Source organism: Ceratotherium simum, chromosome 26, assembly GCF_057802395.1.
Source record: "Ceratotherium simum simum isolate JZ-2026a chromosome 26, ASM5780239v1, whole genome shotgun sequence".
NCBI classification, from domain to species: Eukaryota; Metazoa; Chordata; class Mammalia; order Perissodactyla; family Rhinocerotidae; genus Ceratotherium; species Ceratotherium simum.
Genome location: NC_141925.1, coordinates 22,645,205 through 22,659,467, shown reverse-complemented (window position 1 = coordinate 22,659,467; position 14,263 = coordinate 22,645,205). Strand labels below are relative to the sequence as shown.

The following is a 14,263-nucleotide window of genomic DNA, read 5'->3' as shown; positions in this document are numbered from 1 at the left end:
TAGGAGATGGCTAAATTTTCAGACTATATAAGATGGCCCAAGACCTTGGGGCTCACCTACACAAAGCTTAGCAACCCTAGTGGAGAGACGAGATATCTTTCTCAGAAGTTCCAGCAATAATCCAGTCCTGAGTTGGGTCCTACCTCCGTTGACCCTCACTTAAATATTCTGAGCCTCAGTTTCCTCATCTTTAAAATGGGAAGAGCAATACCAACTTAACCCAGTTGTAGAAACAGGGCGTACAGAATCATGGTCAAAATCATGGACTTTGGAGCCACACAGCTTGGACTTAAATCCCGGATCATCCACCTAAAGACTGGTGATCTTGGCTGTGTCTTAACCCCTGGGAGCCTCGCTTTCCACGTCTGTAAAGTAAGGACGATGATAGCACCTACCTCATAAGGTGGTTAAGCAGCAGATTGGTGAAATAATGCATGAGAATTCTTAGTAGAACCTCTGAAACCTGGTAAGTGTTTGTCAAACATTAGTTGATGTGTTTATTATTATTATTATTATTATTCATTCTTAAACTCTATCCAGGTGGGAAAAGCCCTTTCCTTTTGAGTTTTCAGGGGAGGATCCTTCCAGCTACCCTGTAAGAAGCTCCCCTCTGCTATGCTGAGAACGGTACCCAGGTATAAATTTCTAACCTCCAGTCATGGGAGGTCATGGGAGAGAATGATGATGCTGAATTGCCTTGCTTCTCACATCCCATTCCTGCCTTTTTCAATGAACCTGTTTCCTGTTGATTTCAACTCTCCCATATTGTCAAGAAGAATCTGTTCAGCCCTAATGCTTGGTTTTTCTTGCCCTGCAGAGGCTAGGCGGCGGTGATCTGCTGGCCCCCAACCCTTGCCCAAATTTCAGCGTTCGCTTTCGGGGCTGCATCCGGGAGAGTGTCTGGAGTATGTGACAAGCATGTTAATATCCTTAGGGATGGGGAGATGGGCCCCCCAGGTTGGCCTCCCACACTCTAATGGACTTCCTTTCCCCGAGAAATGTGCATGCTGGGAAGAAGGGGAAAATACTCTTTTTTATTTTCTTTTGCTGTGTGAAAGAACCAATTGTCCATGAAATCAAATAAAGGTGAAATACACATTAAAATACTGTGGGCCTGCTAAAATCAGTTAGATGAAAAAACAAAGCTCGAAAGTAATGCCAGTCCATGCCTCGGAGATTTATAATCATATTACATTGCTTGTAGTTTGGTAACAACAACAACAACAAAATAAGTGTGTGAGTTTAAAATATGACTCTGGGCAGCGTAGTGTAGTGGAAAAAACTCTCGACCAGACATTAGGTGGCCAGGCTCCACTCTGCATCCGTCCAACCCCTACTGAGAGGCCACATCCCCTGGATGACTCAGTTCCCCCTCCATACGATGAAGGCGCAGGGCCAGACACACTCTGGAGACCACCACATCTTCTCCTTTCGCTTTTGTTGTTTGTTTGTTTCTATTATTGTTTCGTTGTTGAGAATGTTCAATAGGAAGGGCAGGGATGGAGGAAGCCAGCTGACAGTTTTGCAAGCCCACCTTACTTGTAGCTCCTTTGGGTCTCAAGGCCTCCTAGTGGCAATGAGGTGGTGACTTGCCACTGTCCCAGCACTGGGACTCTGTTGAGCTGGGCCTGTGTACTCTGCACACATACAGGTAGGGTGGAGGGTTCTGTCCAACCTCTGCCCAGCAGGCGCCCAGGGCCAGCCTTCCTCTAGCTCTCAGAGATGAAGCATATGAGCCCCGCAGGTTGGGGAAAGGTGACTGTCCAGACAGAGCCAAGCTGAGTGTGGATCGAATAATGGAGCAGATGGACACCAACCCTACTGGATGGTGAGCAGGTCACTGAATGCTGCCCTGACCAGTGCTCTCAGGGAGGCCCACACCAGCGGGCACTGGAGCTGGGGAGTGACTCAGCCCTATTTGGCCACTCGGCCTTGGCCAGCCCTCCTCTGAGAGAAGGTTGGTGGCACAGGATGCTGAATCTGTCCCTCTCCGTGAGACCCACCACGTCTTGCTTTGTTTTCCCCTGAGCTTTACTTACCTCTCGCCCTGAGTTAGTTTCATATTGCTGCTGCAACAAATCAGCACAAATTTGCTGGCTTAAACAAGTACAGATTTATTATCTTCCAGTTCTGAAGGCTAGAAGTCCAAAATAGTTCTCCCTGGGCTCAAATCAAGCTGTCGACAGGACTGCATTCCTTCTGAAGACTTGAGGGGAGAATCTGTTTCCTTGCCTTTTCTAGCCTCTAGAGGCCACCTTCTTCCTTGGCTCATGGCTCCTTCCTCCATCTTCAAGGCCAGCAGTCACACCACTCTGCCCTCTGCTTCCCTCATCACATCTCCTTCTCTGACTCTGACCCTCCTGTCTCCCTCTTATTAAGACCCTTGTGATTGCACTGGGCCCACCCAGATAGTCCAGGATAATCTCCCATCTCCAGATCCTTAACTTAATCACATCTGCAAAGTCCCTTTTGCCATGTAAGGTCACATATTCACAGGGCACAGGGTTTAGGACATGGACATCTTAAGGGGGAGGCTATTTTCTGCCGACCACACCCCCGATCCCAGTCTTTCCTCTTTATCCCCTCTTCCTCAGTTCTGGACTCTTCTACTGTTCTTGGAGGTTTGGGGTAAAAAAGATTATTTGGATCTTATAGTCTTCCAAAATCTCCAGGGCTTGCCAGTATTTTTTTTTTTTTTGATACTCCAAAAGCATTTTTTCTGCTTTTTCTGCTCTAAAACTCTTCCCTGAGGCTCTTGATGTCTCCAGGGCTGAGTTTAAAAGAATGACAGGCCATGGGGCAAAAAATAATAACCAGAGACCAAAAAGGTGTTGACAGATGCATCCTCATATTCCTCTAATAAGGGAGCACTCATCAATCTTTGACTGCAGTTGGGGCCTAGAAGTTCATGGTGATATTTCTTGCAGGAGTCCAGGGTGCCTAACTCACAGCCATTCAATCACTCTTTTATTTGCAAACTTTTTTGATATCTACAAAATGCGGGGCATGGTCTCAGGTTGGTGAAAATCGGTACACTTAAAAGAACACCAGACTGTTCACACCCACCAGAGTGGTTGAAAAAAAAAAAGAAAATACAAGTGTTGGTGAGGACATGGGACAGCCAGGACTCTCTCACACTGCTGGAAGGAGTGTGCATTTGTACGACAACCACTAAAGAAAACTCCTTCTCAGGGTCTCCTAAGGGGAGCATACACACACCCTAGGACCGGGCATTTTCATAGAAGTGGGTACATATGGGCACTAAGACACACACAAGAATGTTCAGAGTAGCACTGTTCATAATGCCCGAATGAAAAGGGCCCAAATGTCCACCCAGTACAATGGATAAGAATACGCAGGACAGTCACACAGTGGAATATATTGCTCTGTAGTGCCAGTTAACTGCATCAGCAAAATACCACAGACTGGGTGACTTAAACATTTATTTCTCACGGTTATAGAGGCCGGGAAGTTAAGATCAAGCACCCAGCAGATTTGGTGTCTGGTGAGCGCTGGTTTCCTGGTTCATAGGTGGCAGTCTTCTTGCTCTGTCCTTACCTGGTGAAAGGGTCTAGAGAGCTCTCTGGGGTCCCTTTGATAAGGGCACTAATCCCATTCATGAGAGCTCCACCCTCGGTGGACAGAATCACCTCCCAAAGGCCCTGCCTCCCGACACCTTCACAGTGGGTGTTAGGATTTCCACATATGGATTTTGGGGGATATGAACATTCAGTTTGTAACAAATGGGACTGAATGAAATACAAAAACCCACAATAACAGATAATCTCGTAAATAAAGTATTGTGTGAAAGAAGGCAGCCACAAAAGAACATTGATTCCATTTACATAAAGTTCAAGATCAGTCAGAAAACATCTTCCTGCCACATGGCATTGACACCTCTCCACTGACGGGTGAGGACCTGTTTGCCTCCCTGAATCTGGGCGGGCCTGTGACTATGCTGGAAGGGAAGCTGCGTGACTTCCTAGGCGGGTCAAATATGCGCTCCAGCTTCAGCCTGGCACTCTCTCTAGGACACGCACCTTCGGAGCCCTGAACTGCCGTGGAAGGAGTTGGACGACCCTGAGGGTGTTGGGCTGGGGAGACCACACAGAGACAGAGAGAGACGTCAGAAGAGTTCCAGCCACTGTCTGAGTCTTTCTGGACCAGGCCTCACACACGGGATGAGTCTCCAGCTGACCGCAGCCCCGGCCTCTGAGCTGTCCCCACTGAGACTGAGTAGAGCAGAGACAAGCTGTCCCTCTCCTGCCCAGACTGCAGATTTGTGAACAAAATAAAATAAAACCAACCAACCAGCCAACAAACAACAGGCAAAACCAACCTGTGATGTGAGAAATGAGGAGAGTGGCTACTCTTGGAGGGGGTGGTGACTGGAAGCAGGGGCAGACGGGCTCTGGGGGCTGGGTACACAGTGTGTTCAATCTGTAGATGTTCACTGAGCTGCACACTGACAATTTGTGCACTCTCTTTCCCTCTCTCCCTGCATAAATGTAGATGTACAGATATACAGTATATGTTACACTTCAATAAAAAGAGAAGAAATGCTCTCGACAGTGAAGAAGAGTCCTGGTCCAGATCTGGCTTAGGCTCTGATTTAGACAAAGATCTTTTGCTCTGTGTTACCTATGCTTCTCTGTGTTGCCTGTGTTTCCAAGAAACAGAAACTCAATTGCAAGTGACTTAAACAATAAAGGATTTCTTGGACTCTCACGTAAATGCAAAGATCAGGCCTCAGGTATGGCTGTATCCAGAGGTTCAAACAATATGGCCAGGACTAGATCTCTTGTATCCTCTTTCTCTGCTTCTTAGCACTGCTTAGTGTGAATTGTCTTGACTCCCGGCTGACTTTCTCTATGGGGTCGCCATTCTCATAGCTCACACTTGACACGTTCAGCAGAAAGAGAGCTCATCTTTCCCATTTATTGCTGCAAAAGAGGTCACATCAATTCTCATTGGCTGAAAGCGGGTCATATGCATCCCTGAGCCAATTGATAAAACCAGGAAGATGGAATATTCTGATTAGCCAAGCCAGTGTCACATGTCTACTCCTGGAATCAGCAGTGGGGTCACTCACACCCAAATCACATTACCGTGACTGGGCGAGGATGTTTCCCAAAGGGAAGGTAAGGCACTGCTATAAAGGTAGTGACGGAAATCCAGACTTTGTCCTTTACCTGCTGTGCGACCATTGGGTGAGTATTTCATTTCCCTGAGCCTCCGTTTCCCTATCTGTAAAATGGGGACCAAAGGCATAATGCCTGCCTGCATCGTGTGTGTGTAGGATGTTTAGCCACTGCCTGGTACTCTAAGTGCCTTGTAAATGGTAGTCGAGATTGTCTCTCTCACCAACCTGGATATAATTTTACAGAGAGGATTTTTTTTTTTTTTGGCAAATTAAAGACACACTGAATTGCAAATGAGGACAGGCATTTGAGGCCACTCCTGTTGCCTAATTAGTACAACTCCATTGACAGCCCTGGCTGCTTCAAAGGCTGCTCCCTGGGACGAGGGCCTCTGCAGAGCTGGCTGGGAACTTGGAACCAAGTCAAATGTCCAACATCAAACGTTTCAAAGCTCAGAAATGAGGCCGTGTTCTCCAATAGGGAGCTGTCTCTGTAAACTTTCCTGTGCTTGTTAAATTCCTGTGGAGGCCGCTTTAATTGGATCCGCCTCCCTCACTTGGCTAATCACGGCTGCACAGCTCTGCACTGGTTTTATCTCTAGAGCAGGATTCCCAAGCAGGGGCTCCCGCTTTGGTCCTTCTCAGGTCCTCAAGGCTGACTCCACAGAGGCGCTTACCTGTTCTTCCTGTCCTGGAACCAGTCCTCATCAGCAGCCTCGGTTCCTGCCCAAAGGTGCTTGGAATAAAGTCACCCTCCCTGATGCCACATCCATTGTCCCTCCTTGTCTGTCTCTGTGTCCCCAGTGCCCAGCACATGGTCTGGCACAGAGCAGCTGATCAATAAGTGCTGAATAAATTAATGACCGAATGGGCGCTGGCCATCAGTCTTGCCTTTTGGACCTTGTGATGCTCGTCAGATGCTGGATCCAGGACACCAGATACAAAGCCTGGGGACTGAGGTAGCCTCCAAATTGCAAGTTTCTCTGCCTCTCAAAATCCACCCACCTCATCAGAGGTTACAGTTTCTTAGTCTGCATGTGGCTGCATTTTATCTAGCCAGATTGATGTTTCGGCAAACAGGTCATTGGAACATTGTTGGAGGGGGCACACATCCTCCAGTTTGTTACAGTCGCCATCATCATAGAGCTATGTTACCCGTCATTTATGTTTCCAATCTGCAGGCTCCAGGCATCTGAGTTGAGATCTGTGAGAGGACAGGACTCCTCCCACCCATAAGGAGGTCCTAACAGCTGTTCTTCCTGGAGTCCAGGCCCCCAAGCCTGATTCTAGACATCCATATGGGTCTCAGTCTGTTTGGCCTGAGTCCTGATCCATTGTATATTCTGCCCACTTTGGCCCACATCCCTCCCGTCCTCCTTCCTCCAGCCCTCCTGCAGCTGATGGTCAACAAAGACTAACAGAGACGAGTCAGTGCTGGTCACAGGGATCCCATGGCACCTCTGCCCTCACTCTTGACCTCGCCTCTGATTCTTCCAAATGGCTCTGTTTAGGAGCAGACCTCCTGGAAGTATGGAAACTGGCTTCCAGGGTGAATGTCTGACCTGTCCCAGAGACCTGGATGTGGCAGGCCCTGAGTGGTAGTGAGAGCCTTCAAAATAAACTCGGAAGCTGTTTCTCCCTTTGGACTGAGCTCTCACATCACATGCAGGTGTCCACTCAGTGTTCACCCGACCAGCGCAGTCCAAACCAGCATAGTCCCTGCTCCATCTCCCCACCAGTCCCAGTGACCTTCACTCCCAAACTGGCCGTGGAAGGACATATGCCAGGGTGACCTGAACACTCCCAGAGCTGAGGTGGGTCGGGAGCAGGGTAGGCGTCAATGCCGACAAGGACGAGAGGGCAGGGGTATGGGCCAAAGGAGTTCAAGGCAAAAGCTTGAAGCTCTTTTCGTTTTCAGCATAAGCAAACTCTTTGCACCACATTTTGGGGCAGCTCATTACATCCAACCAACAATAGGATGTGGAAATTCCTTGAGAACAAATGCCCCAGAGTGAAAATGGTTATTGCTCAGGCACAAGGTAAATGCAGCAAAAATCCCATTTTAATGAATTTGAAGGAGTGCCAGAATTTCTATGTCAATGGGAGGGTCATGTCTATGGAAATAGTGCCCAGTATGCACGCAGGGCTCGCTCCATACTTAGAAGCCTGGTTTCCCAGGATAATAAAGCATTTGGAAGGCACTCTACTCCAATCTTCTTATTTTAGAGGTAGGGATGCTGAGGCACCAGGGGCAGGGTATTGGAAGCAGTCAAGAAACCCGGCTTTAGTGTGTTGCCCTATAACCTTGGGCGCATAATATCCTCTCTCTGTAACTCAATTTCCCCATCTGTAAAATGAGAAGGTTGGAATTTCTAGATTGGATTTGGAAAGTTGGAATCATTTCTAAAGCCAAGTGATTATGTCTATTGAGAAAGCCTTGACTGTTACTGACCAGACCAGCGTGGTGTCGCATGTAAAGAGGCAAAGCCCAAACAGGAGTTGCAGCCTTTGCTCACGTATCTTTCAGATGTTAAACGGAACCTTGTATTGATCCTCTATGTCTCTCGTTAACGTCTCCTCTCCTCATATATCCTCAACTGTGCTGAGATTCCAGTGAATCTCTAAATACCTTATTCCGCTTTGCTACTAACTAGACCCATTTACAGTGCCTTAAACAAATTAGGGACATTTTTTTTTCTCATAAAAGAAATAAAATATAAGTACTTTAGGGTCGATTTGACAGTTTCCTGAGTCATTAGGGATCTTCTGCTTTCTATTCTACAACCCTCAAAGTCATACGACAGCTGCTGGAGCTCCAGCCTTCATGGCACATTCCAAGCAAGAAGAGAAAGAGCAAGTGGCAAATATCGATTCCTCCTGAGTAAGCCCCTTTAAAGAGATCTACCAGAAGCTTCACTCAATGACTTCCGCTTACAACTTATTGGCCAAGCCTAGCGGCAAAGGCAGGCTTGGAAAAGTAATATTTTCACTGGGCGTGTGGTTAACCCAAATAAAATAGGGGATCGCTTTTAAAGGAAGAGGAGAGAATTGATATGGAGTAGGCAAATAGTCTCTGCCACATTGCACCCCTCTCACTAACCAACAGGTGCTTGCCAACCTGGTCCTTCCACGTGCCCGTTCCTCCACAAGACCTGTTCCAGACAGGCCATGCGTCTCCCGTTCTCCGGTTCCAACAATCTTTCCTTTATGAGCTATTATTCCATGGTTAGGGGATGCTGCCCTGCTTGGACTAACTTATACAGAATCTCTGGCTCCTGGCTGCCCAGCCATCCAACTCTCAACTTTATCTTTGTCAGGAACCTGATTTGTAAACCATCTCGGATTCCAACTCCAGTTTAGAACCCCTAGGATCCTGTTTGGACCCTGGCTGGAGTCTAATATGAGTAATCTGAGTGCTGCTCTGCTGATGGCTCCTCGTTTGGAATTCTGGTTTCTTTGTTGTCTCTTCACCTGGCTCCCCACCAGCTCTCTTTCCCTGGACCTGGATTCCTGAGTCCCAGCTCAAAGAACCCCAGTGCAGATTCACAGCTCTTCACAGCAAACTTGCTATGTTTTTACTGTACCTGGGGAGGGCTGGGTCTCATAAATAAATGGAATTTTCTCCTCTGCATATCAAAATCCATAGTTATACTCTGGAAAACATAGTTAAACATGAATAGTGCCTTTGAGATTCTATAGGTTATGAGTGGAGATATGTAAAAAGATGCCCATCCCCTCAGGAATCATGAAAATGTAAAGTATATCAAAGAGACACTATTTCACATACTTTTAATTGCAAAACATTAAAAAGTCCAACAATATTAAGTGTTAGTGAGAATTATGAGAAACTGAATATCTTATCCACAGCTGGTGCAACTGTAAATTTGAATGATGACTTTGGTAATTTGAAAATATATAGTCTAAGTTAAAGATGGGCACAGTCAATGGCCATGCATTTCACTCCTAGGTTTGCACTTTAGAGAAACTCTTACACAAGAAAACTCGGATATGGATGTTTGTTGCAGCAATGTTTGTATGGGGATTGCTCTGGCTGCACAAGTGGCTTCCATAGTGTCTGCAGCTGAGCACAGACCCCAGGGAGCTCTCCACCCACTCTCTACAATGCTCCCTCAGTCAGTTTCCTGGTGACGGGGGCATGTGGCCAGTACAGGGACTGGAGTGGGTCCAAAGAAGAGCATCTTCCAGCTTCTATGTGACTCCTGACGTATCAAGAACAAGTGACGCTGGGAGGGGTCCTTGTTTCTCATCTAGGCTTTCTATTGACTTCATAGGAGGACTTCTGTGCCTGTCTAGTGATTGGATAGCCCACGATACAAGCCAGGCAGATTAGACAAGGAGGCAGTGCGTGGCAGCAGATGATGGGACTAGGGGTCCTTGGAGACACTTAAAACCACAACAGGCTGATTATGAGCAGCAACCGGGGCAAAGAAAACAGAACCTATGGTCAGATGATACTGGCAGGAGCTCAGGAGGATGATGGGGCCTGGATATAAATGGGATAAATGTGGCTTCAGGGTCAGGCTCCAGGATTGTATAAGATCATAAATTATTATCACCGTCATAATGGCTAACCCTTGTTAGGCATTTATCACATGTCAGAAACTGCGTAGAGTGCTCCTCCTACTATGTCAGATACTGCTAATTGCATACTTATGTTCATTCTCTCTTTATGCCTTATTAACAGGTCTGTGATTTTGTTCAGAATAACTGCGCACAGAAAAAAAACATTCCCAGGATTTTCGGTGGCTAACAGTGGCCATGTGATACAGTTCTGACCAATGAGACAAGGATAGAGGTCCATTTGACGGTGCTTCCAGGAAAACTGGCCTTTTGCCTTTACTTTCTCTCACTTTCTTCCTGGAATGTGGATATAATGGTCAGGATGCAGCAGCTGTCTTGGGATCAAGAGGAAAAGAAACCCATGCTAAGGATGACAGTGCAGGAAAACAAAAGGATCTAGGCCTTGACGGTGATGGTGTCATATACTACCTACCTCTGTGTTTCTTGTTTAATGAGAAAAATCCACCTATTTTGGTTAGGTCACTATGACATTCAGATAAAAATAATCCTTAAAGATATACAGTATCTCATCTAATCCTCACAACAAACTTGTGAGGTAGGAACTCTTACTATCACCATTCTACAGCTGAGGAAACTAAAGCTCCAAGAGGTTAAACTAGTATGTGGTAGAATCATGGCTAGACCTATATCCGTCTCACTCCAAATCCATCTCCATTACTGTGTTAGTCTGCCTCTTCATGTACACTGAGAAGGGGTTTAATCTAATCCTTGCGGATTAGGTCAACAAATAGCCAATGGTGGGGTAGTGAGGGGAAGAGGCGTAGGAGGCTACATTGATGATCTTGATTCAATCCTGATGATCTGGATTCAATGTCGTGAAAATTGACATTGTAAGTCACACCTGCTACTCCTTTCTCAGGCCAGCGCCCACCGGGTAGAGAATGCCCTCAGGGATTCCAGGGGAGGGGATGGTGGGGGTTCCAGGGCAGAAGCACCCATTCATCCTTTCAACTACACACAACGGGCAGCAGCCGTTGAATTCAAGATGCGAGTGAATCAAGAGTGAGGATTAAGTGAGGGTCCAGGGTGGGGGACAAATCAGACTGCATCAGGCAGGTCAGTGGAGCCCAGCCAGGAGCCAAATGTTTCCTGATTGCACATTAATACTTCTTTGGTGAGACTGATTATCAACAAAACCCTGGCAAGAGCAGCGATAGGACACGTGTTTCTGCCTCTCATCCTGTTCACCCCAGACAATGAGGATATCCCCCGTGGCCCCCGGGAGGACAGACGCAGAGGTGGGTAGTAGAAGGTGATCAAAAACTTCACAGAAAGATGCAGAGGGAGACAATGCTGGGTTTGAATCTTGGTGCCCCCACTTAATAGGTTTGCGAGTTTTAAAGGAGTCATTTAACGTCTCTGATTATCAGTTAATGACTCACAATTCCTCCTGAAGATGTGAAGGAAATATGTGACTACACCCAGCACATGTTGGATGCAAGGAGCACAAAAGTGCTTCTGCCTTATTCCTGTGTGAGCCCGGAACAGGAAGGGGTGCTTCACTTCTCTGGGTTTCCTGCTCTCCTGGAAGACCCACATGGCTCCCCAGAGGACACACCAGGGCCTGCCATTTGTGCCAGACACTCAGCGCTTTACGTTCTTCACAGCTTTAAATGTTCCCATAAGCCCTTTGAGGTAGGGATTATGATCTCCTATTACACAGAAAGGAAAGCCAAGGTTCATTGAAGTTTAAATAATGTGTCCTTAGGCACAAAGCTAGTAGGTGGTAGAGTTGGATTTTGAGTCCAGTACTTGACCTTTAACCATCATGGTGTTCTTCCCATCAGGAACTCAGAAATTGAGTACCAAACCCAATTTGGACACCTAGACTTGAGCACTTTATTGATCAACAGTAGAGTGAACGTACACTGGACTGTGTGTCACAGTCTATGAAGAGATGGCCAGGCAACAGCAATGCTGCCTGTGACTGGCTCTGTGTCTCCTGGAATCTCATCATTTCCTTCCTTCCTTCCCTCCTTCCTTCCTTCCTTCCTTCCTTCCTTCCTTCCTTCCTTCCTTCCTTCCTTCCTTCCTTCCCCTCCCTCCCTCCCTCCCTCCCTCCCTCCCTCCTTCCTTCCTTCCTTCCTTCCTCCCTCCCTCCCTCCCTTCCTTCTCTCTTCCTTCCTTCCTTCCCTCCCTCCCTCGCTCCTTCCTTCCTTCCTTCCTCCTTCCTTCCTTCCTTCCTTCCCGTTCTCTCTCCCTCTCTCTCTTTCTGCCACCAAGTCCTGTCTGTGGTGCTAGAAGGTTCAAGGAGATGAATAATGCACTGGTTTATATGATTTAAAGATTCTTTTGGTGGTGGGACACAGCACACTGATGCCTGGAGAAATGAAAGGCAGAACTCTTTCTTATTTATAGCTCCAAATGAGAGAGTGCTGCCAGACAGGGCCACACGGGGGTCACACCAGGGACAGGGTGACAGTAATCTGGAACCATATGGGGTAGCTCAAGTGTGGCGAGTGGGGTGGGGTTAGCTAGGTTTTGTGGGCTCCCTGTGGATTGGCCAATACTTTTTTGGGGCTCTGGGGCATAAGTGTTGCCCCTAGTTGTATGGTGCCTGGCCCTGGCGCAATTAGGATGGGTGCCAGTGTGATAGTCTGATAAGGGAAATGGTTGGGGAGTGAACTTACTTGACTGATCAAGAATGGGATCAGGCCAGCCCCTAGCCAGGGGCCAAAACTGGGTCAAGAGAGCACAATGAAAAATTATATTACAGGCACTGTCCCTACCTGTAACAGGCTTACCACCTAGTGGCAAATGCTGACAGCAAAAGCCACCATCTTCTAGAGACTGTCTAGCCTAGTGGTTAAGAGCCCTGAAGCCAGGTTTACCTCCCAGTTCCTCCAGACACTAGCTGCATGATCTTATGCAAGGTGCTTAACCTCTGTGTCTCAGTTTTATCTTCTGTACATTGGAGGTGATGGTAATAATTGTCCCTGTCTCACAGGATAGGCGTAAGGAGAAAGAAATGAATGTAATAAAGCACTAAGAAGAGTTCTCAGCAAAATGTAAATATTTAGTAAGCGTGAGCTACCATTATTAATATGATTATCACTGTCCTTATTATAATGCAATGGTTGCTCTAATGGAAACATTCACAAAAGGCTCTGACAGCAAAGGGAAGGTTAGGTAAAGAGGGACCCTTCACAGGGAACAGGCTACAACAACTGATCCCTCTTTATGAAGTCCTGGCTGAGTAACAAGAGAGGGTCTTCAACTAGGACTAACATTGGAGTGGGCTGATCCTCAGTGTCATATGGAGCCTCCACGTGTTCTTGGAATTCCACAGCTACTGGGATGGAAGGGTAGAGCAGAGGCTTCATCCAACTCCACCTGCAGAATACCTGGGAGAGGAGTTTGGGAAGACGAGGTGCCCACACTCTGACAACAGGGATGCTTTATGCAGAGGCAGCTTCAACAGTTTCTTTTATGGAGTCATCTGTGGGCTACTGAAAACCCCCTTGGGCCATGTTGCTTGAAAATCCACCATTAGCTTTTCCACTTAATTACTTTTGTAGGCAGGTGCATTTTCACAGGATTAAGGAATTATGTCAGCCAGGAGGGATTAAATAATAACTCCTGGAGGATGAACCACATGGATTAAAGGGGGTTCTATGTAGTCTCAGCCTTCTGTTGTTTTCTGGAGAAAAGATGATTACAGTGACATAGACTATGAGAGCAAAAGGATATTGACTTCTAAGCAGAACCAGCTTTCTTGTTCCTCCCATTTACACCTGGGGGCATCCAATTGATTTTGGTGGATATTTACATGTGTTGTCTAAAATGTGAGTAGTACATTGATCTGGCATGCTTTCACCCAGATTTTCTGGGACAGTCTTAAGTAGTTCCTTCATTATTTCATTGATTGATTAATTCAGTCAGCAAATATCTATGAAGAACTTGTATGTGATGGACCCTGGAGATACCACAATACTCAGGGAATTCCTGGTCTGGTGGAGACAAACATTATCAAATAAGCACATGATTGAGTAGAGGCAGCATGGGTTATACCAGCTTCAGGCCACTTGGATTCAGTGTGGAGTTGGTCTTTATTTATCTCTATGTCTTACTGTGCTTTCCTCTGATTGGTTTTATTCTTTTTTTTTTTTAATTTTTTGTTTATTGCAGTAACATTGGTTTATAACATTGTATAAATTTCAGATGTACATCATTATACTTCTATTTCTGCATAGATTACATCATGTTCACCACCCAAATACCAATTACAACCTATCACCACACACATGTGCCAAATTATCCCTTTTGCCCTCCCCCATCCCCTCTTCCCCTCTGGCAACCACCAACCCAATCTCTGCCTCTATGTGTTTGTTTGTTGTTGTTATTATCTACTACTTAATGAGTGAGATCATTTGGTATTTGACCTTCTCCCTCTGACTTATTTCACTTTGCATAATATCCTCAATGTCCATCCATGTTGTCACAAATGGCTGGATTTCATCATTTCTTATGGCTGAGTAGTATTCCCTTGTGTATAAATACCACATCTTCCTTATCCATTCG

General features: G+C 46.5%; 1 pseudogene; it reads left to right on the top strand.

The window, feature by feature from the left end:
* Positions 1-249: 249 nt before the first annotated feature.
* The window catches only part of LOC147913611 (ER degradation-enhancing alpha-mannosidase-like protein 1 pseudogene), a 178,007-nt pseudogene continuing 163,993 nt past the window's right edge, over positions 250-14,263 (top strand).